Genomic DNA, 23,979 nt, shown 5'->3' with positions numbered 1-23,979 from the left:
ACACACACACACACACACACACACACACACACACACACACACACACACACACACACGCTACTGGCACTAATCCACTGGTCCTCACCAAAGGAGGGACATTGAATGGCTAGGCAAATGGTTGTGTAGCTCTTCACACGGCTAACAGCTGAGCTCTAAGCTCTCCCAGAAGAGCCTCTCCCCACAGAGCAGCTCCAGTCAGCTCTTTCCAGCCCACTGCTCTCAGACAACACACTCAGTGATTAAAGCAGTCTCACTGCCCTCATCGTCCCCCACACACACACCCCTGCGCCCCCGTCCCACGCCACTCGCAACACACACACAATTACGCACGGACACATGTGCAGAGATCACTCACAAAGAGTCATATGAAATCAAGGCTTTTGGACATGTAACATAGACAATTTATATGATAATAGGTTAGTACAATATGGTAATACCACAGTATTTTAGGACATTAAGTACTATGGTAAATAACAAATTAACATGGTATTAGCATATGTTTCAGGACACATGCCACGGTATATATTAGAATGAAATTGGAAAATATAAAAATAAAATATTATATTAATATAATAAAATCTGAATAAATGCTATAATATTATAATAACACTGGCAGAATTATATTCCTATTTCAGGACATTACACCATGCAAAGGTTTTTATTTTTTGGTATGTACCATAGTAATGCAACAAAGTATATCTTTAAGTAAACTATAGTAATACTTACAGAAAACTAGGCTATGGTAAAATGTACAGTGATGGCATCGGTAATACAATGGTACTTTGAAATTCACCTTTTTACTGAAATTCAGGTATCGTGATTTATGTTCCTGATACATTTTGGTACTTTTTTTTGTAAGTAATATCAAAATACCATGGCATCATCATGAAGTTTTTGACAAGTAGCCTAAAATGATAACAATGTAAAAGGAATATAGTAATCTTACAATGTAAATTCATAGTGATCTTTCAGAACTGTCAAAGTGCCATAGTATTACCACCAGGACTTTTTAGTATCATGACTTTTTTATAAGCAATGTACAAAAGTACCACGTTATCTGATATCATTACTGTACCATGACACTACCACAGTACTTCTTTGTAAGAGATGTCCCACTGCCCTCAACACAAAACACACACACAGTCTGTTCCATAAACATTCCACCACTGGAAACACACAGCCACACGTGCGCAAACAGACGCATGCAAATCCATAAGCCGCGCGTGCACACAAACACGAGGGACACAATGAAAAGCATTCAAATATGCTTCCCAGGCTAAGAATCAGCCAGCGCTGTGGGAGCGCTTCCTTTGAACACCAAACCAGAGGAAAGACAAACGTTAGCTGTGACGCGCAACATGGGGAGGAGAAGATCCAACCATCCTCTAATCATCTTATCTGATCGCGCATGGCAGCTGAGAAAACATGAGCCGAGAGTTCAGGTGGAAATACTTCGCTTTTCAACCCACAAATGCACTATCCTCAAGAGCAAGACCGGGCGCCGTTCCTACAACCCCACCGCAGCATTTGGGGTCTTGAACCTGCTCCCTGGAGCTCAGAAAGTATTAAAAGCATGGAAATCCCAGGTTTAGAAACATCCCGGACAGCTGTAACATCCAACACAAAGAAAAGACTGTCTCCTGTCTCCTGAGTATCATTGCCAGGGTGAATCAAACCTCATTTCGAGGATCAAACCTCTATTAGAGGTATAAAATACAACGGGGAATGCCAGAAAGTGGGAGCTAGAAAGAAAGAGTGCACATGAGACAACCCAAACAGCCGAAAGCAAGAAGGGAAAGAATAAAAGGTCACAGGATAGTTTCTTCACACAAGTAAACACTTAAACATGCCACATCAAGTCCTTCATTGCACTCAAACACAGAGGCACGCTGCTTACACGGACCCGGTTGTGATGGTCTCCCCGGCGGAACTCCCCAGTCGTCCCTTCTCGCACCCGTGAAGGAAAGAATAGAGGAAAGCCACTGGAATAAAGGACGAAGCAGCTCCTCTCTTTGTGAGAAGGAGCGCACACTAGTTCTTTCTCTTTTCTCTGTGTCTCCCTGCTGAGGAAGGAGAAAAGAAGCTTCTCCCCAGAGATGTAACCCCCCCCACCCCCTCCCTGAGGTTAATCCCAGCCGTGGCAGCCTCCGTCCAACTCCGCACTCCTTACTCTGTCCTGTGTCGCGGCTCCAGCTTCAAACTCCAGCTCGGCGGCCCGGAAGAGAGAGAAAGGGAAGGAGAGAGAGAGAAAGAAGGAGGACGAGGAGAGAGAGAGGACAGACGGCAGTGCGAGCAGCAGCGTGAGAGCTGCCTCATGATGAAAGGCGATCCACTGATCTCATCAAGCAAGGACACCAGGCAAACAGAGAGAGAGGGAGAACACGCCCCTTACCCAACCCCCGACTCATGCATCCTCCTCCCTATGGTCTTTCACACTTTCGGCTCAGCCAATCAGCCGAGAGCTACTCATAAACACACATGCTATGAGTCTCCAGCCTGTTACTTCCAGTGCTCGGATATCTGTTTTGAAAGATAACCTGACTCCAGTTTGAGTGGCAACAACCTTATGAGGGGGTGTAATCTTGATATTTCTATTATGCCAATTTTAACATAACTAAGGAAAAAATTGCCCTATTCAGGACTAGTTTTCCCAGAAGAGGTCAGGACAGTTTGTGTTTCACAGATGTACTTAGTGATTTTAATCCTGTTCAAATAAAAAAAAATGGATTGCCTCTGTAAAAATTACGGAGCAAATTATATAATATTGTATGGCTAACTCAGGGAAATCTAATCCTGTCTAGATAGGAATGTCTGCGATTATGGTATTTTGCCTGCCATAATTCCTGAGTAAAACTTGTTAAAAATGGTCCTATACTGTTGGCATGCAATATAACATAAAATTAAATGAAAATTTAATTAATTAAATCAGAGAGAATAAATAAGGAACTTTTAAAAATGACATATTTCAACCATGATGTATATCAAATGGGCTTTTGATATTTCAATGCATTTCAGGATGTGCAGAGTAAAAATAAATAACTTTGCCTTTCTTTTGTGCTTTTTGACTACCCCAAAAATGTATCAAAATGATAACACAACCTCACATAAACAGTTATTTAGCATACATTTAAATTTATTAATTTTTCCAAAGCACTTTAAACCTGATAGCTATAACTGGATATGCACGGCTGAACAAAACTGCTTAGACCAGCCTATGCTGGTCTGAATAACTCTTCTAGTCAACATTTTGGTATCCAGACTTGATCTTTCCCCACTGTGCTACACTAACCCCACATATTTTAGGTCAAAACATTTAACAGGCACACTTCTCAGTCAAGCTCCAGATCTTGAATAAACACCCTCTCCCTCCGTCCTGCAAGCCCTGTCAAACCCGAAATGCACTCAAATCCCTCTGAGACACCCTGAATGTACTCAGTCTTTCACGGTGACGCGAGTTTCCTGACCATTTCCTAAAAGGCCACACACAAAAAAAACGAAAGGTCTAAGGTAGTAAAGAGAGAGCTACCCCCTCTCACCTTCTAGCTGAAAACTCAATTAGCCTTTTCAAATGTGCTGAACCCCTCTCTGAGGAAGCTCAGTCTGAAGGAAGCACGAGTGGCCGTGAAAACATACACAGTCGTGTAGGATCAACTGTGCCAGACATACTTTAGGGACATTTACCTTTCCTCTAAATATACAAGCCAAAAAAAAAAAAAAAAAAACTCTGCCAACTGGAAAAGAACTAGTGCTTGTCCACTAAGAACGATAGTGGGTGAAAATTAAAATGTGAATGAAAATCTTTGCAAATTTGACTTGAAAAAAAAAAAAAGAAAAAAAAACAAAAAAAAAAAAACACAATGCTGGATTTTGTAAGAACATACGTAAAAATTTATGACAATAGCAAAACCAATTACATTTTCTAAGGCAGGGTTCACCAATCTCGGTCCTGGAGGGCCGCTGTCCTGCAGAGTTTAGCTCCAACCCCAATTAAACACACCTGAACCAGCTAATCAAGGTCTCACTAGGCATACTAGAAACTTTCAAACAGATGTGTTGGAGCTGGTTGGAGCTAAACTCTGTAGGACAGCGGCCCTCCAGGACAGAGATTGGTGAACCCTGTTCTAAGGACTTTTGCTATGCGGTTGCTAAGGTGTTTTGGGTGGTTACTGGCCCAAGATAAAAAGATCCCACCCTTACATATCGCCTAAAAAGCGCGCAAAGAGCAGTCCATTTATAATCACTCAAAAGCTGTCAATTTTAGTTCATCGTGATGACACAATCTAACTAAGTTCCATTATAATCACAAGTGGTGTCTGTCTACACTGCACAATTAATCTCATTTACACAATGCCTACACTTCGTTATAATGAGAGGATTTGTGAGCATGCAGAACTCGGCACTGGACAAACTCCAGCTTTGAGTGGTGAGCGGTGATTCTAGTGTGAGTGGAGCCTTGCCCAGCCTTACACACATTCCGTCTATGATTATTTACTTTTGTTTATTGTTCTGTTTATTGGTTATGGATTTTGTTTTCATGAAACTGTCGGCTGACAATAAATCACATTTAACTAATCTTAATTGCCCAATTATTTTTATCCCATGTATTGTAAAATTATGTAATGTAGGTTTTGAAGACCACCCTATTTCACCAAGGGTAAGTATCCACTTACTTAAAAATTTCTGGGCTTGCCATTGAATTGCACTGATCTAGCAAAGTTTTTTTTTAAAGTAGTGTCACTTCAAATTGCAGTTTCCAACCAAACTCCTACCCATTACCCCAGCTTTATCTTTCATTGTCTTTTCTCCTCTCCCTACTTTAACCCAGCGTTGATGCCAGCTGTGTAAATTGCCTCCTCGTTTTCTGCTTCAAGGCATTTTAACACTTTTGGGTCAGCATGTGGTGGGGGAAAAGGAGAGATGGGAGGGACTTGTGTTAATCTACTGGACAATAGGGGAGACCCCCTTCCACAAAGAGATAATGGCCCAGTGGACCAGGAGGGGGGCTCCATCTGAGTGGTCTTCGTATAATAGAGGGGTTTTGGAGTGGGAGGGGGGCCAGGCACACCTCCAGGCGACACACGCGTCACAAACAAAGCTCTGCAATTGTCCGAGCACCAGTGCTGAAGGACGGAAAGGTGAGGGGTGGAGAGGAGGAGACGAGAGGGGAGTTAAAAAGCATGCTCATCTGGCAGTTACAAAACTGCCCATGGACAGATGGCAAACACACAAGCGAAGAGAATGAGAGAATGAGAACGAAAGAAAGAGTGTGGGTCATGTGGTGACAGATATGATGACACATATTCATAAAGCAGACATTAACATGCACACAAGCTTCTGATTACAATTATAGATCACAGGTATAGCACACACGCACACAGATGGATGGATCCAGGAAGAAGCAACTGTTTCGCCCTGCTCTTTGTGTATGACACAATAGCCGCTTACATCAGTGTGTGGCGGCACATGGAAAACTCTGCAACCCCCCCTCTATTCGGGCACCTGGTGCAAACAGACCAGCTGGATCCACACTGATATCATTCACCGCAAAAAAAAACACACACACACACACACACACACACACACACACACACACACACACACATCTGCACACAGAGATTTTACTCAGAACACACACACACACACTTTTCCAGATTAAAAATGTTGCTTTCAATATTTGCTTTTTAACACATTTTTCAATATATGTAAATAATATTAAAAAACAAAGATTTCATTGTATAAATGACAAAAACTTGAATTAACAATGAAAAACAGTATATTTATAAATTAACATTAACATTTATTAGATTAATAAATGCTGTAAAAAATGTGTTGTTCAATGTTAGTTCATGACGCCTAACACAACTAATGTTAACAAATTGAACCTTATTGTAACTGTTACCAACTAGCTTAAATTCCTTTCTATTTATGCTGCAGACAAAACAATTAAAAATTGATGACTCTACCTTATTGTTTTCATCAGTCATACTTCTATTGAACAGTGTATTTCCCGTTGACAAAAGCAATCCATTGCCACTCATTTAGAAATGATAAATGTCCGCTGACCCTACAAAATATATTCAGTATAATCAATAGTAGTTCACTTAAAAATCAAAATTGGTTCACCTCCAAACCAGATGGCTTACACATCTTTTCCGTGCAGTTAAGTATCTTTTTGTGCATTATGAGTCACTGAATCATTCATTGAACCATTTGAAAAACAAGCTATTCATGACCAAAACAAGTCTTATAATATTTAAAAATGGCATTTCCCCCAGCAAAGTAACAGTATCTTGTTTTATTCCATTTTATCTACAACTAAGCATGATATTTATTAAGCTATTGAGAAAAGGCAACCATGTTAGCCTACTATTAGAGTTTCAATCCTAGCATTATTTTATTTGCGAATGCCTGTAGGTTATTTTTTACACATTTGCATATTATGTAACAAAAACTGTACGAAAATGACTCATGATTCATTCACCTAAAAGATTCAAATCAAAACCACAGATTTGTTCACAAATGAAACACCGCTATTTCATATCAAAGCAAACTTAAAGTGAACTGGATCCAGTTTGCACAATGTTCTAAAGTGAAAGTTCCCATTTAAAGCTTTTATATTGCACTGGATAACCATCCTGAGCGTCTGTGTAGAGGTTGATTTCTCTTTTTCCCAGAAATCCCAGAGATACAAGGATAAAGATTTCTGTTGTGTCTGTTGACAAAAAGTGGGAAAAGCAAAAAAATCTGACAGGATAAACATGCACAACATTGGCAGCCAACAAGCCAACCACCATACAAAACATGTACCTAAAAACAGACTTCAAAACACACACTCCAGACAACATTCCAAATAAAACCTTTTAGTACACAATCACAGAAACCAATACGACAGACACACTCAAACCACAGACGGCACTTAAACACATGATGTCACCTTTCAATTGCGAGAAACAAGCTGACTTAAACACTGCTCATACAAACATTGGTTGAAAAGATCTGGCAACAAGCGGCAATGTTCCATCTGATGTCTCTCTTAGTTTCGATCCGAGCGTGATGATTCTGCAGCTTCTCATCAATGACGTCTGAATGCGCAGAGTACTGCGTCAGGCTATAAATTTGGGAAGCGCACAGAATCAATGCCCTAAGTGGTGGAGAAGTGGCGAAGAGCTCAGATGGAAGGATAGGGCGTAAAATAAATGATACATTTGGCAAGGCAGCCTTCCGCCCTGCCAAAATCTTTCCATCTCTTTCATCTGTTCCTTATATTTCAGTCTCACTTTAATCTTCCATTTCAGGTTAAGCTTCTTTCCTACATGAGGGTACAGCCTTCAAATGATGTTAGAATGATGATGAGACAAGCACAAATAAACACCTCACTGGTATATTTACTAGTTGAGGTACACTATTATTTTTTATAATACTTCTATTCAGGAAGTCACTGTTGTGTTCAACGTCCAAACAACACTAGGAGAGACATTGAACGGGCTTGTGAACACACTAAATAACTATGACATTTTATTTGTGAACAAACTCAATGAATCAGTCATCCATTTAATGAACAAAGACTCACTGACAGACTGAACAAGAGGGGGTATGTTGTTCATTCAGTTCGCTATGTGAGTCAATCTTGTTCACAACAAGGAGAGAAAGGGGGCAGAAGAATTATGAATAGGCCAATATAAAAACCACTAATGACCTACAGTATACAATTGAAATGATGCGAGGACATAATTGAAACATTTAAGCTAATATAATATTGTTTTTTTTATATATATAGCTTGATAAATGGCATGTCCAGCAGTTAATGGAGGGAAGAAATTGCAGAAGTGCATTAGTAGATTTGAAGACACACATTTTTAACAAAGACTAGTTTCAGTCACAGACAGATTTTAGATGATCACTTTTATTTCTAAAGCATGTTTAAATCAGCCACTGCTGAACAAAGTGCTGTACAATCTAACACAATTAGACAACAAAATACATAACTGGCAAGAGCATAAAATACAATCAAATACATAAACTGACAAGAAAACACACAAATTAATAAAACTACATTGATCCAAATGCCATTTAAAAAGATATGTCTTCAGTGAGGTTTTAAAACTCTCAACATCAGAAGACAGCCTAATGTGTACCGGCAAATAATTCCACAGACGTGGAGCAGCAACAGTAAAGGTACGATCATCTTTTAACTTTAAATGAGACCTAGGCACAGTCAACATCAACCTGTTTGAAGACCTTCAGGGCCTCGAACATTTCCGGTTGAGAAGATATGAAATGTACTGTGGAGCCTGGCCATTTAACCACTTATTCACATACAATAGAACCTGAAATGTAACATGGACCAGCAATCAGTGAAGTAAAGCCATACAGGCAAAATGTTTTTCCTCTTTCTAGTTCCATTAAGAAGCCTGGCAGCAGTATTTTTTACCAAACGAAGGTGGAATAAAGAGGAGTGAGCCACACCAAGGTACAGTGAGTTACAGTAATCCAGCCTTTAGAGGAAATAAAAGCATGAATCACTGTCTCTAAATTCTTTACTGAAACTTTCAGTTTCACAATGAATCTGAGATGATAAAAGCCTAAAGGGAACAAATTTAACAAAAACAAGAGCGGGCCCAAAATCGATCCCTGAGGCACACCCCAAGTTAATGGTACCGTAGAAGAAGAAAAATTCCCAACCTCTACCAAAAATGTTCAGAAAGATAAGATTTAAACTAATTCAATGCGGTATCATGAATTCCTAGACACTTACTCAACCGTTCAAGCAAGATACCATGGTCAGAGGTGTCAAAGGCCGCACTGAGGTCCAGGGCGACTAAAATTGCCGTTACCTGAAATCACAGCTAACAAAAGTTCATTCAAAACCTTCAGCAAAGCTGAGTCTGTACTGCGATGTCTAAAACCAGACTGAAACTAGTCTAATAAGTTATTTGCACTTAAAAATACAGACAATTAATGGAAGACAACCTTTTCCAATATTTTGGATAAAATTGGTGATTTTTGAGACAATATAAGGAACTAAACAGATTTTTTTCAGTGCCTTGAGATAAGCTACTATTTATTATTGTTAAAACAAAAGGTTTAACAAAGCCCAGCACTTCCATAAAGAGACGAGAAGGCACGTCCACATCCACGGAGCACAAGGAAAGCTAAAATGTAAGCAAAAATAGGCTCAAACTCAGTTAAACAGGTTTAACATGGGTCAATAACAGATTGACCTTCAAAAAGTTCACAGATTGTAGTAGGTGTAGCATCAGTAAAAGAAAGCATAGTGGGATTTAGTACGTTATGTATTGTACTAAACAGAGTCGTTGGACTATGGACATGCTTTTCTATCAAGTTATAAAAATATACATTTTTCCCTAGTACCCTTAACAGAGCTCACCATGCAGTCTCTCATGATACCATAGGATATTTGGAGCTTATCTTTCTTCCACTGTCTTTCAGCATTCCTCCATTCCTGTCTGGCTAAGCCAATCTGGAAGTCTGGAAGAATGGAAGTCTCCATCCTGGCTAAGCCAAGGCTGCTTTTGAAGCTTGGGTTTCTTAATTTTAAACCCTAACAAAAGATTCTTAGAACTGTTTAGATGTAGCAAAATTAACAGGGCGTGAAAATTAAAGCAATATTTAATTGTAAAAATGTTGCACTTATAAAGCTTTCTATGTTTGTTAGGAAGTCAAACATAGAGAAAGAATTACGATAATGCCAAATAAAAATTGTATTCCCAATTGTATCATCACATACTACAATTTCCAAACTGTAGGCAGCATTAGTCTTTTAATGTGTGTTACATTTAGCTCTTTAACTCTTCACTTCCTGCCACAGGTCTGGTGGTTTGGTTTATTTCTGTACACGCACACATAGACAGTACAGTGTTCCAGTGTTCCCTCCATGCCCTTTCATTTGAGGTCATGTCCTATCTAATCTAAGTATCTTTGTGTGTCATAATGTCCTTGTTCTCATATTGAGGTCCAGGCTTTTAGCACAACAGTGACAGCCCACAGAAGCAGTGGGGTCTCTGTCTCCATGACTGTTTGTGAGGTCAGGGGAGGGCTAAGGGGTCAGGGTTTAATCAGCCTAATGGCTCCTCATTCAACTCTATTCTCCCGATGACCCCAAACCCTGACCACTGTGACCCCCATGGCAGCTGTTGATCTGTGTGTGACCCTAAAATCACCCACAATAAGATTAGCCGCATCATCCTATTGCCACCTTCATTGGCCCCAATACCTCAACAGACACACATTTGTATTAATTACTGTATGAGAATAATGCTTACAAAGCTCCACAGACACTCATGTGGAATTGATGAGATTGGCATGCAGTAACTATGTTTCCATCCAATTTAATTTATGCAAATGAACTGAATATCACAAAAAACTATTTGCAAATAAATCAGCGCTACCATGATGTTCCATCTCATATATTAAAAAAACAACAACTGACCACTTTGACTAAAACTAATGCAAACTAGAAACAGAAACGGTAGTAGTAGCCACTTGAGAAAAACACTGTGGCTATTGTATTTATAAATGTAATAAATAACTTTAGACACCTGTAAGAGCATGCAGAGAAAAAAAAACTTGTCAGACAGTCCTGGGAGGTGATATTAGCCAATCATTTTGGCTAGTCAACAGTAGCCAATCTCTGTGATTGATGACATTTTTGATCTAAGTATTTTGTCAGTAAATGGGTTTTCACTGTAGTTGATATGCGCAAGTCCTTTTCTGAATAAAAAAAAAAAACCCACCTCAAGCAAGCTATGTTCCTCAACCTAGTTGCATAAGTAGCACCCTAATGGCTATAAAATCTCATAACTGGCTGGTTAGGAACCTGCTTCACAGAAACTAATGGGAGTACACAAAATGCAGTACAACTGTATTTGATAATAAGAAGAAATGATTCCTGAGAATCAAATCAGCATATTAGAATGATTTCTGAAGGATCAGGTGACACTAAAGACTGGAATAATGGCTGCTGGAAATTCAGCTTTGTCATCATAGGAATAAATTACTTTTTAAAATATATTAAAATAGAAAATAGTTATTTTAAATTAATAATATTTCACAAAATTTTATTTTTTACATTTTAAATTTAAAATTAAAAAAATTAAAATTTTACTGCATTTTATATGCATTAGAAGACAGTTTACTTACGTTGATGACCTTTTGGAATATGTTTTGTGTCGGGAGTGCGACTACAATCCATTAAACGGCAACCTCAGTAGGCAGCTCGCTACGTTTTGGAACAAAGCAACTCTGTGCCCCCTTCGTAACCTTGCAATAACATTTCTTCAACTTAAGAACAGAAACAAACCTTCTGTTCCAGTCAGGCATTGTTAAGGGCTTATCAGACCTCAGAACAGAACCTGGCTAATTAGGTGAATGTGTGTGTTCGTGTTATTCCACTCTCCTTTCTTTTAGTGTTATCACCACAAAGGCTCTGTTCTGTTTAAGCCAAATAGCAGTCATGTGTTGTGAGTGCCGGCCCCTTGTAATTCAAACCTTGGCCCTGACATACAGAGAGTAGCGGATGGGATGGCTGATTTGCTAATTCTATCTGCTGCTACTTCTCTCTCGCTGTCTTTCTCTGAAATATTCAGAGACACACAGGCTCCTGTTACCTGCCTGGCCAGCAGACATGGGCCAGCGGATCCACTTTCCGACCACAGCATCTCCAAGGGCAACAAGTACGGAGTGTGTCTCCACATGTAAGAGAGAGCTCACATTTGTTAGCAACGGTATATGCATATGCAGAAGGTGTAGTTTCCTCTCCCACTTTTACGATTGAGTGTGTGTGTGGTCACTGCCGGACATTCTCGGAGCCCTTTGCATTATTTATTGCGCTGCTCCAGGTCCGTATAATCAAAAGGCGCCAGATAAGTTCAGCTTAGACGATAAGCAACCATTTTGAAGGACACGTGGCCTCATTTGGTCTCATCTGGCTTTTATAAGGCAACACTCATCAGAGGGAACAAAGGGACATACAGTACTGAACGGTCTCCACACCCAACCTGACTCCAAATATTACTCTAGACACAAGATAAATAAACTCAGACAGAGTTGACGGACAGAAGTAGAGGGTGAAGAATAACTTAAGTATTCAATTCTGATCAGCTACCTAAATAGTTCTGCCCAGCGGCATTTCATTAATTATAAATGAATAAAACAAAGCCATGCTCCACATGTGATCCACAGCCTCAGCCATTTTACCTCAGCCACCTTCACCTCATTCTGATAAGAAAATAAAGAAATAAAAGTTTAAAAGAACTTCTGAAATCTACATTCCCAACAGAAAACTGTCCACCACGTGGTACCAAAACATAAATGAGGTGGAATGATCTAATTCGTTCAGAATAGCTGAATCATACTCGACCTTCAGAATACGCTGGAAACATGAACAGCCACCATGGAGATCAAATGCTATCCAAAAAGATTTTGATACAGGGAAAAAGGTTAAAATATTAATGAAGCACAAATATTGTTTGAATACACACCTGCTTATTGGACACAATGAAGCATAAAAGGCCTGATGTAGACTGAGCTCATCATTGTCAACCTTTACTTTCAATAATGAATGTCTCTTTCATTGATTGTACGAATGCATGCTCACCTGGGAATGGATGAGAGCAGTGACTGGAACGTCTGCCGTGTCTGAGCCAGGCACATACTCCATCATTGCGAAAGGAATGCACGTGTAAACAACCAAACACGGATCAGAGATCACCAGAGGTCACATGCCTTCTTCATGCAGGTCCGGTCTAAATTGGAGAGAAAACAATTATGTGGAAATGTTGGCATTTGCAACGGGACGATTCTAGGATTTCAGTCATTAGCCAATGTGTCTGAGTGTCTCAGAGAAATATTTATTGCCTTATGGAAGTATGCGAGTTTGATGTTGTCAAATCAGTGTCGTTATCGGTAACTAAAATTATTAAAAATAATCTTCATTAATAAAGCTAAAATAAAATATAAATATTAGGTGGGAAAATTCAAATATTCAAACATAATAGCTAATTCGAATTATTTGTACTATAATACTATTTAAGACATACTAAAATAACACTGTGCCAACTGGAGTGTCATTTTAAAATAAAATTGTCTCTGTTTGTCATAATGATCGATTACGGTGCTGTATTATATTTGCTGTAGTTTTATTTTGACATTTCATTAAGGGGCCAAACATTGCAGACTAGATGGAAAGATAATATAGAATTTTTGGGAGTTTAAAGCTTTTTTTAGCAATGGTAATGGGAGAATTTAAATAGTAGTAATCTTATGACAACCATCACTATGTACATTCATAAAAAAGCACCAAGAGTGTACTGTAAAATTATTTGAACGAAAAAGAGTTGATATGAAATGGATCCACAGATTGTTTTTTTACATTTAAATGTAATCTACCTTGATGGCAAACTAAATGGTATTGAGCTATTCATTTATAATTTGTTTTGTAAACAGGAAAGGCATTTGCAAGGATACATGTGTGCAGGTAAACAAAACAAAAGCATTAGGCTCATAAGTAAGAGCTGATGTTCAAGTAATGTTCAAACATCATTCAAAATTTCACACTGAAGAGAAAGGAAGGGAAATAAACAATTTTTTATGTTTCCATGACAACTGTGAAATGATGGCATGGATAGATAGTGGCACCATGCACAGCGAGAATGGCTTCCATGATATAGTGTGGTGGAGAGACAGCGAGACAGCAGAGAGAGAGAGAGAAGTATGAGAACCAGAGGCAGAAAAGTAGGGCAAATAAAGAGCTAGGTATAATAAATGCGCTACAGACGTCTCATGTCGCCCCAAAATGGCAACACTCCCCGCCAAACAGGTCTGTCAATTCACTGCTAAATTTCCCAAGGGGCTTTGCAACAGCGCTCGGCACTTCCAGGCCCCTGGTGTGTGGAGCGCTGGGGGTTCGTGCGTCGTCTGCTCTACCTGAATTTACCAATGACGAGCACTGTGCAAACTAGGTCACTGGGTATGGTCAATGGCACAGGAGCGCAAATGACTCCCCTGATAGTAAGACTGGTATAAAAATGCAGGTTTTGTGGCAGCTTGATAGCTGTGTTTCTAACCTCTTGTCGCCCCATTGTCAGAGTTTCCTATTTTTGCTGTGCATTATATTCTCAAGAGGTGTCAAAAGCAATATAATGCTGAAATGTAAGTAATCTCTGTCAAAGAGCCACAAAACTTGTAAAAAGCAATGAAAATTTAGCACAAAAGAACACTTGGACAAGATTTTTTAAGTTTAGTCATGAGGGAGTGCTTCTTTAAAAATGAACACTACTGGTCAGATGTTTGTGGTCAGTAAGATTTTTTTTATGCAGCAAAGATGCATTAAATTGATCCAAATATGAAGGATCACGTGACACTGAAGACTGGAGTAATAATGCTGAAAATTCAGTGTTGCATCACGGGAATAAATTACATTTTAAAATATATAAAAGTACATTATATAATTTAAATTGCAACAATACGTCACAATATTAGAGTTGTTACAGTTTTTTATCAAAGAAATGCAGCCTTTGTAAACATGAGACTTCTTTTAACATTTTTTTAAAAATCTTACTGACCCAAAATTCCCAATATGGAAATATGTCAGAACCCATTTTCAAATATGAAATTAATATCATTTAATTACTTTAATTTAAGTAAAGGTCGTCTTGTCTTGAGGAAATCTGCCTCACTAGAGGCATCAAACGAAATTGCATATTCTCAAATACTCACAAAAAAAAACAGCTCAGACAAATTCAGACAACAATTTACATCTGAGGTTTTCTTGGTTTTGGCGCCAACAAGACGTTTACATGACACATTGTTGGGCTATTAAGCATAACCGGGTGTACGGCGCATGTAAACACTCTCAGTGTTGCCGCTAAAACAAACAGAGCGCCACAGATCCAGGGTGTATACTTTTCTTGAAAAATATCAAATGAATGGCTTTCTTGAAGTTATTCATTAAACTTAGACAGGAGAAAGTATAAATGCTCTGAAACAATCCCTACAAAGTCACAGTTCATTTTCAAAGAGTGTTATTACAGACAGAGTGTGTAAATCCATGTCCATTGACAGAAAAGTGAACAAAAAGAACAATTGACAAAAGTGCTGCCTATGCAGTTTCCCATGTCACATTTTTTTTTTTATCCAACTGTAACAGAATACAGTAGCCTTTTTAAATTACATTACGTCATTTCAAGTATCCTGTTTCTTCCTAAGTCTGGGTTCATCACATTGCTGAATGTATCAAATACCACCTTGAGAACTGTACTGTAAATGCATTAGGCAATATCTAAGATACCATTTTAGACATGAACTAGCAAGGTGGCTAGCAGATAACCATTAGAATTGTAATTTTCCAGGTCATTTTCCACATCTTCTGCAGGTGAAAAGGACTTGATGAGGGTTATTCAGCGATGGAATGACACAGCCTAAAATTTTCTTTTAAGATGGCGAATAATAATGCTCCTGTTTGTACCCACCTACTACTACATAGCATATTAGCGTAGCCTTGACTTGAACACCACTGACTGAACTGACTCTACTTTGTGTTTTTTTAATGAGCACTATGTAATATATTTTACTCATAGGGGCATGAATACTTCATAAAAATTAATTCAGTTACTGAAAGTAACAGGAAATGTTTGTATGTGAGGGGAATGGAGCGTGAAATACTGCTCTTTCCTTTCTTTCAATAGCTTTGATATTCTCTCTCCATATCTTTATCTCGAGCTCTCCTCTCAATCTCTTTTACTTGATTGATATTCACACAAACTGACAGCTATCTTCTCTCTTACTTCCCTGAAGCACATTAGCATGTTGCTAAAGGTGACCCAGCCTGAAATCAATAGGTGCTGCCTGAATTAATCAGAGACATATGAGGTGTTGCGTACTGTAAGGCAAGATTCAGCAAAGCTATCTGCACAAACAAATGCAGTGATCATTCTCTCATTTTCTGTGTTCGGGAAATCACTGAATGATGGCATCAAAAAGTTGAGGGATGGGATGGGATGGGTGGGTGGATGGATGGATGGATGGATGAGAGGCGATCATCCTTTTCATGATTGATAATCAGTCACATCCAAATACTCCTGCACATCCCTGACAACCATTAGTGTGTGTGCATAGGCTAATCTTTGTATCTGTGCAGTGACTTCCATTGAACTTGTTCATATTATTCTAAGTTTAATTTAGCATATGATTTAGGCTATTATGAAAATAGCTTGAATCTGAATCACAACAGCATATTTACCACCACAAATGATCTGCTGCTGTTTGCAGGTGCATTTGAATGAACAACACACACACATAAACAGGCTGCAGCGATGAGAGGCAGATATTTGTACATTGTTTTGAAGAGACTGATTCATTTCAGATTACATGATAGGACACTACCTTCTGTACCTCTTGTACCGCTTTAGTTTTATTTATTTTTTTTTGCTCTAAATGATGGGTAGAGGTTGTAATCCTTCTTACCCTCACATAAAAAGTGAAACATTTAGGAGTCAAATTCACCTTAGTCAGTCAGTAAATACATAATAAGAGTCTGATAAGAGCCTCAGTGGCAAATATCTGAAGTAGACCCAGTTTATAGTGACACAAAACAAGACATTACCTTGAGATTTCTAATTTGAGTAACTGCAAAAAGATCTGCACAACAAATCAGTCGGTCTTGGCATATAGGCACAAGGGGTTTTGACCCAGTTTTGTTTCGCCAAATGTGAAGAAAAATGAATGAATAAATAAAAAAAAGGAAGGGGGCTGTGCTGTGTTTGGTGAACTCTGCTCACAGCATTGTTAATGATTAATGCCTTCTCTTAGTGTAGCGGCTTCCTGTGCGTGATATCACACAAGTGACGTAAGTGCAGCTCAATTACACAGAACAACAAACTCTCAAATAGGCCTGTCGCGATAGTCGATAAGTCGATTAATCGCACGATAAAAAAAAACGAGCTCGATAATTTTTCCGGCCGCGATAATTCCATTTGCATGCTTGTTTGTTTTCCTCGTCTCTCTCTCTCTACCAAAGAGACTGGATGACCACTCTCGCTCGGTTCTTTAGCGTATAGGAGGAGTGAACCCTCTTGTTGTCAGTTGCATGGTCTTTGTGTGAGAAGGCGGCGCCGCGGCGCTCAGTCACATGGTCTTTGTATGGGAAAGCGCCGGCGGGAGTGTTTGCGGCTACTGCCGGGAGAGAGAGAAGACGCTAGTTGTGAGTTGCGACAGCGAGCCCGATCACATGAAAATGCGTATCTATACCACGAATGTTATTTCTCGTGCCATTTATACGCCAAAAATAGTTTTTGCGTGCATATGATACGCTCTTTATGGCGTGTAATACGCACGCACTCCTCACCCCTAATCCTAACCAAGTATTTTCAGTGCGTAGCATGCCTTCCCGACAGTACACAATCACTTGACAAAGTAACAGGAGGACAAAGTAACAGGAGTAACAGTGCAAAATTGTGCGATATGGCTTGTTGAGGCTTTTTTTTATTTGTTTACAAAGGTCCTAACTGTCAGTTTTGCCTGTTATGGAATGTATCACTATTTAATAATGTCTAAAGCCTAATGTTTAATATTTTTTGAAGTGCAATTTTGTTTCATTTTATTTATTAACAGACATTTATTTTGTTAACAGACACTAAGAGTCCATTGCTTTCATTGTTTTTGGTTGTTTTGTTCATTTTTTGGGATATTTAAAATGTTTTCCGTTTTCAATGTTTAATATTCTTTAGAAATAAAAGTTTATAGATCGTTGAAAAGGTGTACCTGCATTATTATGCCATTATAATTATATGAAATGAAAATGGTCTCAGAACGACAATATTATCGTTTATCGCGATAATTTCTTGGACAATTTATCGTCCAGCAAAATTTGTTATCGTGACAGGCCTACTCTCAAATACACACAAGACACACATTTAATGAAACAAAATCAAGACCCGCCAACAATTAAATAAATTGGAGCAGTCAATAACACAAACAGACAAAAACGCACATATAAAGACATATCTGAAAAGTAAGCCAAAACCTTGTAGCAAATTGCTATAGCTCTCTTTATTTGACAGAAAGAAAGCTCAGGAATCGCAAGGGTATCACATACTCTAAAAATAGAAGATTGATACAGGTCTACACACACACAGACATCTCATTCAACATGCTATCACACAAACAGATCTAAAATTAGCCTCTCCTTCACCAACACACTGACTCACTATTTTACAACATGCAGTATTTCACACTAAACAATATTTATCTGGACACCAACAGTAAAATGTCCCCCCACTTTCATCTAAATGTAAATAAGACCACATTGTCGAACATCTGCCCTCATTGAAGTAATAAATGAACAACACTTAGGCCTAAGGGGTAATATCATAAAAAAAATAAAATAATAAAAAAAAATATATATATATAGGCCTATATATATATATATATATATAAATATATTTTTTATGATAAACAAATTTTTTTTTCAGAAATAATCTTCTTCTGAAATCTGTATAGAAGTCATTTTAAATTGTCATAATATTTCACAATATTACTGTTGTTTTTTTTTTTTTTTTTATCAAATAAATGCAGCCTTGGTGAGCAGAAGAGACTTCTTTTAAAAACATAAAAAAATCTTACTGACCCCAAACTTTTGAACGGTAGTGTATATTATGTAAACAAACTTTTATTTTGGATGCGATTAATCGTTGCCCAGCCCTATTTTTTTTTTAAGATTTGTTAAAAGATTACATTTAACAGTGTAATAAAAGTATGAGTGTTAACTTCAAGTGAACATTAGATAGGGGAAAATGGGGAAAATGAACATGCACAATTAAATATCTGATTAAAGCAAAGACATATCCAATACTGAATGATACCATTAAAGCAACACTAAGGAACATTTTTTACCTTAAAATAATGTTTCCAAAATCGTATCAGTGGTTCAGCAAATCGTAACAGGGTGAAAGGCACTCCTGGATTTGCTTTGCAGCCCTATATCTGCTATAACCACACTATGCAAGTTTGCCAAACCGGGACGCGTTTCTGTAGTTCTAATACAGAAGAGACATAAGAAAACTACACATTTTACTTGCTTTACGTCAAGCGTTACAATAGTCATTATTTAGTTTTTCTCTGTTTCTGATGTCGCAATACATCATACTTTCATGAAATCATGCAACATACTCTACCTTGTCTGTGGACATCGTTCATTCCAAAGCCGATGATGGATAAACAGCGAGCGTGCGTGCGACAGTAGGCTGCGGGCAGCGAAATTATTTACGACAGCGGTAATGGACAATTCAGCTTCCAACCTGTAGGGCGACCGAAGAGGAAAAGTTCCTTAGTGTTGCTTTAAATTCTAAATAAAAAATAACAGCAGATAACCCATATACCCAATATATTGTGCATCCCTAAAAGGTACAGTCGCAAAAATGGCACATTAATTAGAGGATGGAAATTATGAACTTGGACCACCTTGTCCATCTAGCACATCCTGAGTCCAATACGGCCCTCGCATGGTGGAAGTACTATAAAACGAAACCAAAAACTATCTTTGGTGCGAGAAACCTTGACTAACTTCACAAGTGAACTTTGGGGGTAACATTTTTTTATATATAACCACTTGAAATTTAGAAAGTTAGTTATTACACAATTATTTGGAACACTGGTAGTATGTTGATCAAATGTTACAGTGTGCTAATGATTACGAAGATAAATAAGCTCACCAACATAAAATAAACAACAGAACAAATCAGATCTATTCCCAAGGTGATTTGCTACCTTTGGGGTATGACGCAGTGATTTAAATATAGTTCAGGTGAGTCTGTGCCATGTCGCGGTGGATGTGGACAGGCTCTCTCAGACGTGATCTGTTCTGTGCTTGGCACTTTTCAAGTGTCAGGAACCACAATGTATGTCAGCATTCGGCTCCCAGAGGGTGAGCCAGCAGAGTGCTGAATGGTGTTGTTTGTGAGACTGGATGGGTGGGATTGGAAGGCAAATGTGCGTGTGCTGGGGGCTGTGTGGTGCCGTGGACTCTTGCTGAGTCTGCATCCCCCACTGTGCCTGACAGCGGTAGCTCAAACCATGCCTGTTTGATGAGGGAAAACAGAGAGCTGAAAAAAGCACAGAGAGCTAAAACCAGAGAGAGGAAGAGTGAAGCAAATTAAAAATATCCAGCCCTAATGGCATGGCATGGCATTTAGCTGCATTGTTAGATACTACATAAGCACCTATGTAAAACACATGTGCAACAAAGCCGTAACATACGATCTGAGAAGCGCAGGACAGACAAGCGATCGCTTTGTTTTCATCACAAAGACTAGCCATCCTCTCATTCATCCAGCTCTGCCGTTACGCCTCAAACATATTTAGCACTGCCGGAAGGAAAGAAGAGCCAGCAGTATCATTTTCCAACCAGTGTGTAATTCAGACACCCTTTTATGCATTCTGCTTTGCTTTGCTTTACTGGAGAGATGGAGAGAGAGAGAGAGAGAGAGAGAGAGAGAGAGAGAGAGAGAGAGAGAGAGAGAGAGAGAGAGAGAGAGAGAGAGAGAGAGAGAGAGAGAGAGAGAGAGAGAGAGAGAGAGAGAGAGAGAGAGAGAGAGAGAGAGAGAGAGAGAGAGAGAGAGAGAGAGAGAGACTTTATATTGAGAGCCCATCTGTCAGTCTCTTTTCTGAATATGTCCATATAATTTTATTACTCCCAAAGGGAGAAAAGGATGAAAGAAAAAAAGAGTGCAAGCGTGAAGGATAAAGGACTGAAAGGAAATCGGCGCAAGTGTGAAACCTTAAAGAAAGCATGAGACAAAAAGAGGTATGTTCGCTAACATGTACTTGGATAACCGAGAAAAGAAAGACAGGAACAATGTACTAACGTAGAATAAAAGGAACAGGTTTTGTCTAGCAGAACTGAAAATGATCTTTGGACTCATGTCCCAGCTGTTAGCGCATATCATTGTTCAAGAAAACTAGAACTAGATGACAATATTTTTGATACCTGAAATTAAAATAAATTTTCATGAAACTAAAATTCCAACATAATAAATGTAATTCTGTATAATTATAATATAATAATGTAATTTTTTTTAAATACATTTTTAACATTTATTTTGTTGAAATTTTAGTTTCATGAAAATGTATATCATTATACAATTAACTGTATTATCTAAATTAACAATTAAAAACTATAATAACCCTGGCACAAGCTCTGACATGTTGAGCCCTCTGGTGCTCATTTAAGTGGCGCAAGTTCAAACCTGGCTCATAACATTCATCTCCATCATCCTGTCCTCTCTGCACTATCCTTCTCTATCTGAATATGAGAAGATGATGAGAAATGTAAAAAAGCAAATGAAAGATAAGAGAAACACACTGCAGTGTCACCAGCTGTCCTAATATAGCCGGACTCTAGTAGTGACTACTCTGTCTGTTCAGGCAGACAGACAAATGGGCACTGTCACAATGGTGCAGCTTCCCCCCACCCCTTCTGACAGCGCATCCGTCAGTCTCACAGAGACCCACATCAAATTATCCAAATTAAAACGGGCTTAGCGTGGCATCTGGCCTCATCCCAAAGGACCCCAGAGCAGCTGAGCTCAAAGCAGACCTTCAAAAAGACACCATGTTCCCCTCCTAAAGCTATGACCACATCACATTATACATCAATCAGGGTTACAGGTCAAAAGTCAAATTAGTTCACATGGCTCATTCAGATCAGTTTGTATATCTTATGATGGTCTATATCAGGGCTTTGCGAGGTGTATCTGGTCCAAGATAAACCTATGTGCAGGAAAAGCTTTTGTTACACTTAAAGTTAAGGGAGATGGGATACGTCAGCTCTGAAAACATAATAAGCCTATTTGTGCTCACTTTCATTCCCGGAAAGTCTGACAGTACCCACTTAAGTATTTGTACGAAAGTGACAACAATTATCATCATAACAATGGACTGTATTTGGGGAGCCATTTCACAAGACATCAGCTGACCCCTTTTCAAAAAAGGTCGAGATAGATATATCTATCTATATCTTTCTAGACCTTCTTTGAAAAGGGGTCAGTTGATAGATAGATAGATAGATAGATAGATAGATAGATAGATAGATAGATAGATAGATAGATAGATAGATAGATAGATAGATAGATAGATAGATAGATAGATAGATAGATAGATAGATAGATAGATAGATAGATAGATAGATAGATAGATAGATAGAATTTGAAGACGAGTCTTTTCTCAGAAAGAAAGTAGTAAAGGCTCTTACCTCACTCTGAAGCAGCTGGCTCCCAACATAATAGAGTCTTGAAATGACAAAAGACTTTTAACAAATTAAAAAATTAACGCGAGCCGAGGAATCCCTCTCAATCCCAGTGAAATCCCACCAGCGTCACATTCTCCTGGAGGGAAATACATTAGCATTTTCATAAGAACTCGATAGTCATCCAAACCGACAATTATATGCAGAGGTAATGGAGAAGCGAAATAGATAACATGAGGGAAGGAATGGATCTGTTCCAACTCTACATAAACTTAGAGGGACTGTATGCGTGATAAGGCAAAATTGTGATAAGGGTAGCCTATGTGCACGTGGGAGAACTGGAGTAAATTCCAGCTATTTCCGTCTAAAATAACAACAGTGGTTCAAAATAATACGTGAGATAATATTTCACAACGACGACGAGAATAATACTTATCGCAAACACGACACATAAGAAATTAGTCCATTTCTATTTATTTTGTTAATGAGAAATCACGTGCACAAACAGCGTCCAATAGGCTACACAAACCACGTGCACGAGCGATCTCGAGTGACTTACTTTACTGACCTTCTTAGTTACTATGTTAGGTTACTATGTTACTATGGCCTATATTTTTTAACTATATAAATAATTTAACAAATTAATTAATAGTTATTTTGCATGAATATAAATAAACTGGACAGTTGAATAATATATCTGCTGCAATATTATTGTCATTATTATTATTACACACCCACAGCATGCCATGTTACTTTTAGATGGTGAACTGAGGGCAGACTTTTAAAGTAGGCCTAGTCTGGCTTTGAGTGACCGACACCTTTAGTTACTGTTCTGGTGTCCGACCATGAAAATTAACTTAAAATAGACCTTTGTGGAAAAAAAAGAAAGTGGAAATCAAAAAGTTATTAACTAAATGGATGATTTTCAGTGTATTGATATATAGAAGAATTGAAGAGCTGTCATTCTGAATGTTCTCATAAGTGGACTGATTATAAATGACATAGGCCTATTTCATACTTGTCTTTTTGCATATTATTTTACAGTGCCATTGTCTGTGTATTTAAAGCCTACACACACACACACACACACACACACACACACACACACACACACACACACACACACACACACACACACACACACACACACACTCATATGAGTAGGCCGATATGATCCTAAGCCATATAACAAAATGGTCTGAAGCAGCAGCTAATCCCACATGCACTTCCTGTCCCTCACTCTGTTCCACTCAACACACAGTTTGGTTTTCATGTTTTATGGGGACTTTCCACAGACATAATGATTTTTATACTGTACAAACTGTTTTTCCATCCCTCAGTTTTCCTCACAATGTAATATAAACCTGTACACTCACACACACACACACACAATCATGTTAGCATAGCTGTTTGCCAGTCTGCTGTGGCAACTCAAGGTTTTTATTTGTAGAATATTGGAGTGTTTTCTCCAATGTACATCTCATTTCAGTTGACTCTGAGGTTCAACAAGGGCGTTTTTAACTGTGCTGTGAACTAATTTGTAGCAGCTTTGACCATGGTGATGTGAACTTCTTTTATATTTAGGCTTTGCTGCCATCCTCTGGCAGCACCCAGCAACACCAAAGACAACTGAATAACAGTTCAATTTTTACATATGCACTACCATTCTAAAGTTTGGGTCAGTAATTATTTTTAAGGAAATTAATATTTTCATTCAGTAA

The 23,979-nt window shown here is 38.5% G+C and overlaps 1 protein-coding gene across 6 annotated transcripts in view; it reads right to left on the bottom strand.

Annotated features, from left to right (window-relative positions):
• spsb4a (splA/ryanodine receptor domain and SOCS box containing 4a) overlaps positions 1-22,744 on the bottom strand; it is a 66,281-nt gene extending 43,537 nt beyond the window's left edge. For 3 of the 6 annotated variants that reach the window (XM_081374941.1, XM_081374946.1, XM_081374945.1), the window contains exon 1: positions 1,904-2,340. The gene's annotated coding sequence lies outside the window, so the exon portion shown is untranslated. Of the gene's footprint in view, positions 1-1,897; positions 2,354-12,616; positions 12,765-22,264 lie in introns of those variants that run through there. The other 3 variants (XM_081374943.1, XM_081374942.1, XM_081374944.1) reach the window with 3 other exon arrangements.
• Positions 22,745-23,979: the final 1,235 nt, after the last annotated feature.

This window comes from Scardinius erythrophthalmus (assembly GCF_964197995.2).
Source record: "Scardinius erythrophthalmus genome assembly, chromosome: 9".
NCBI lineage: Eukaryota > Metazoa > Chordata > Actinopteri > Cypriniformes > Leuciscidae > Scardinius > Scardinius erythrophthalmus.
Note: the sequence above shows the minus strand (reverse complement) of the source record. Positions and strands in the feature narration are given on the sequence as shown.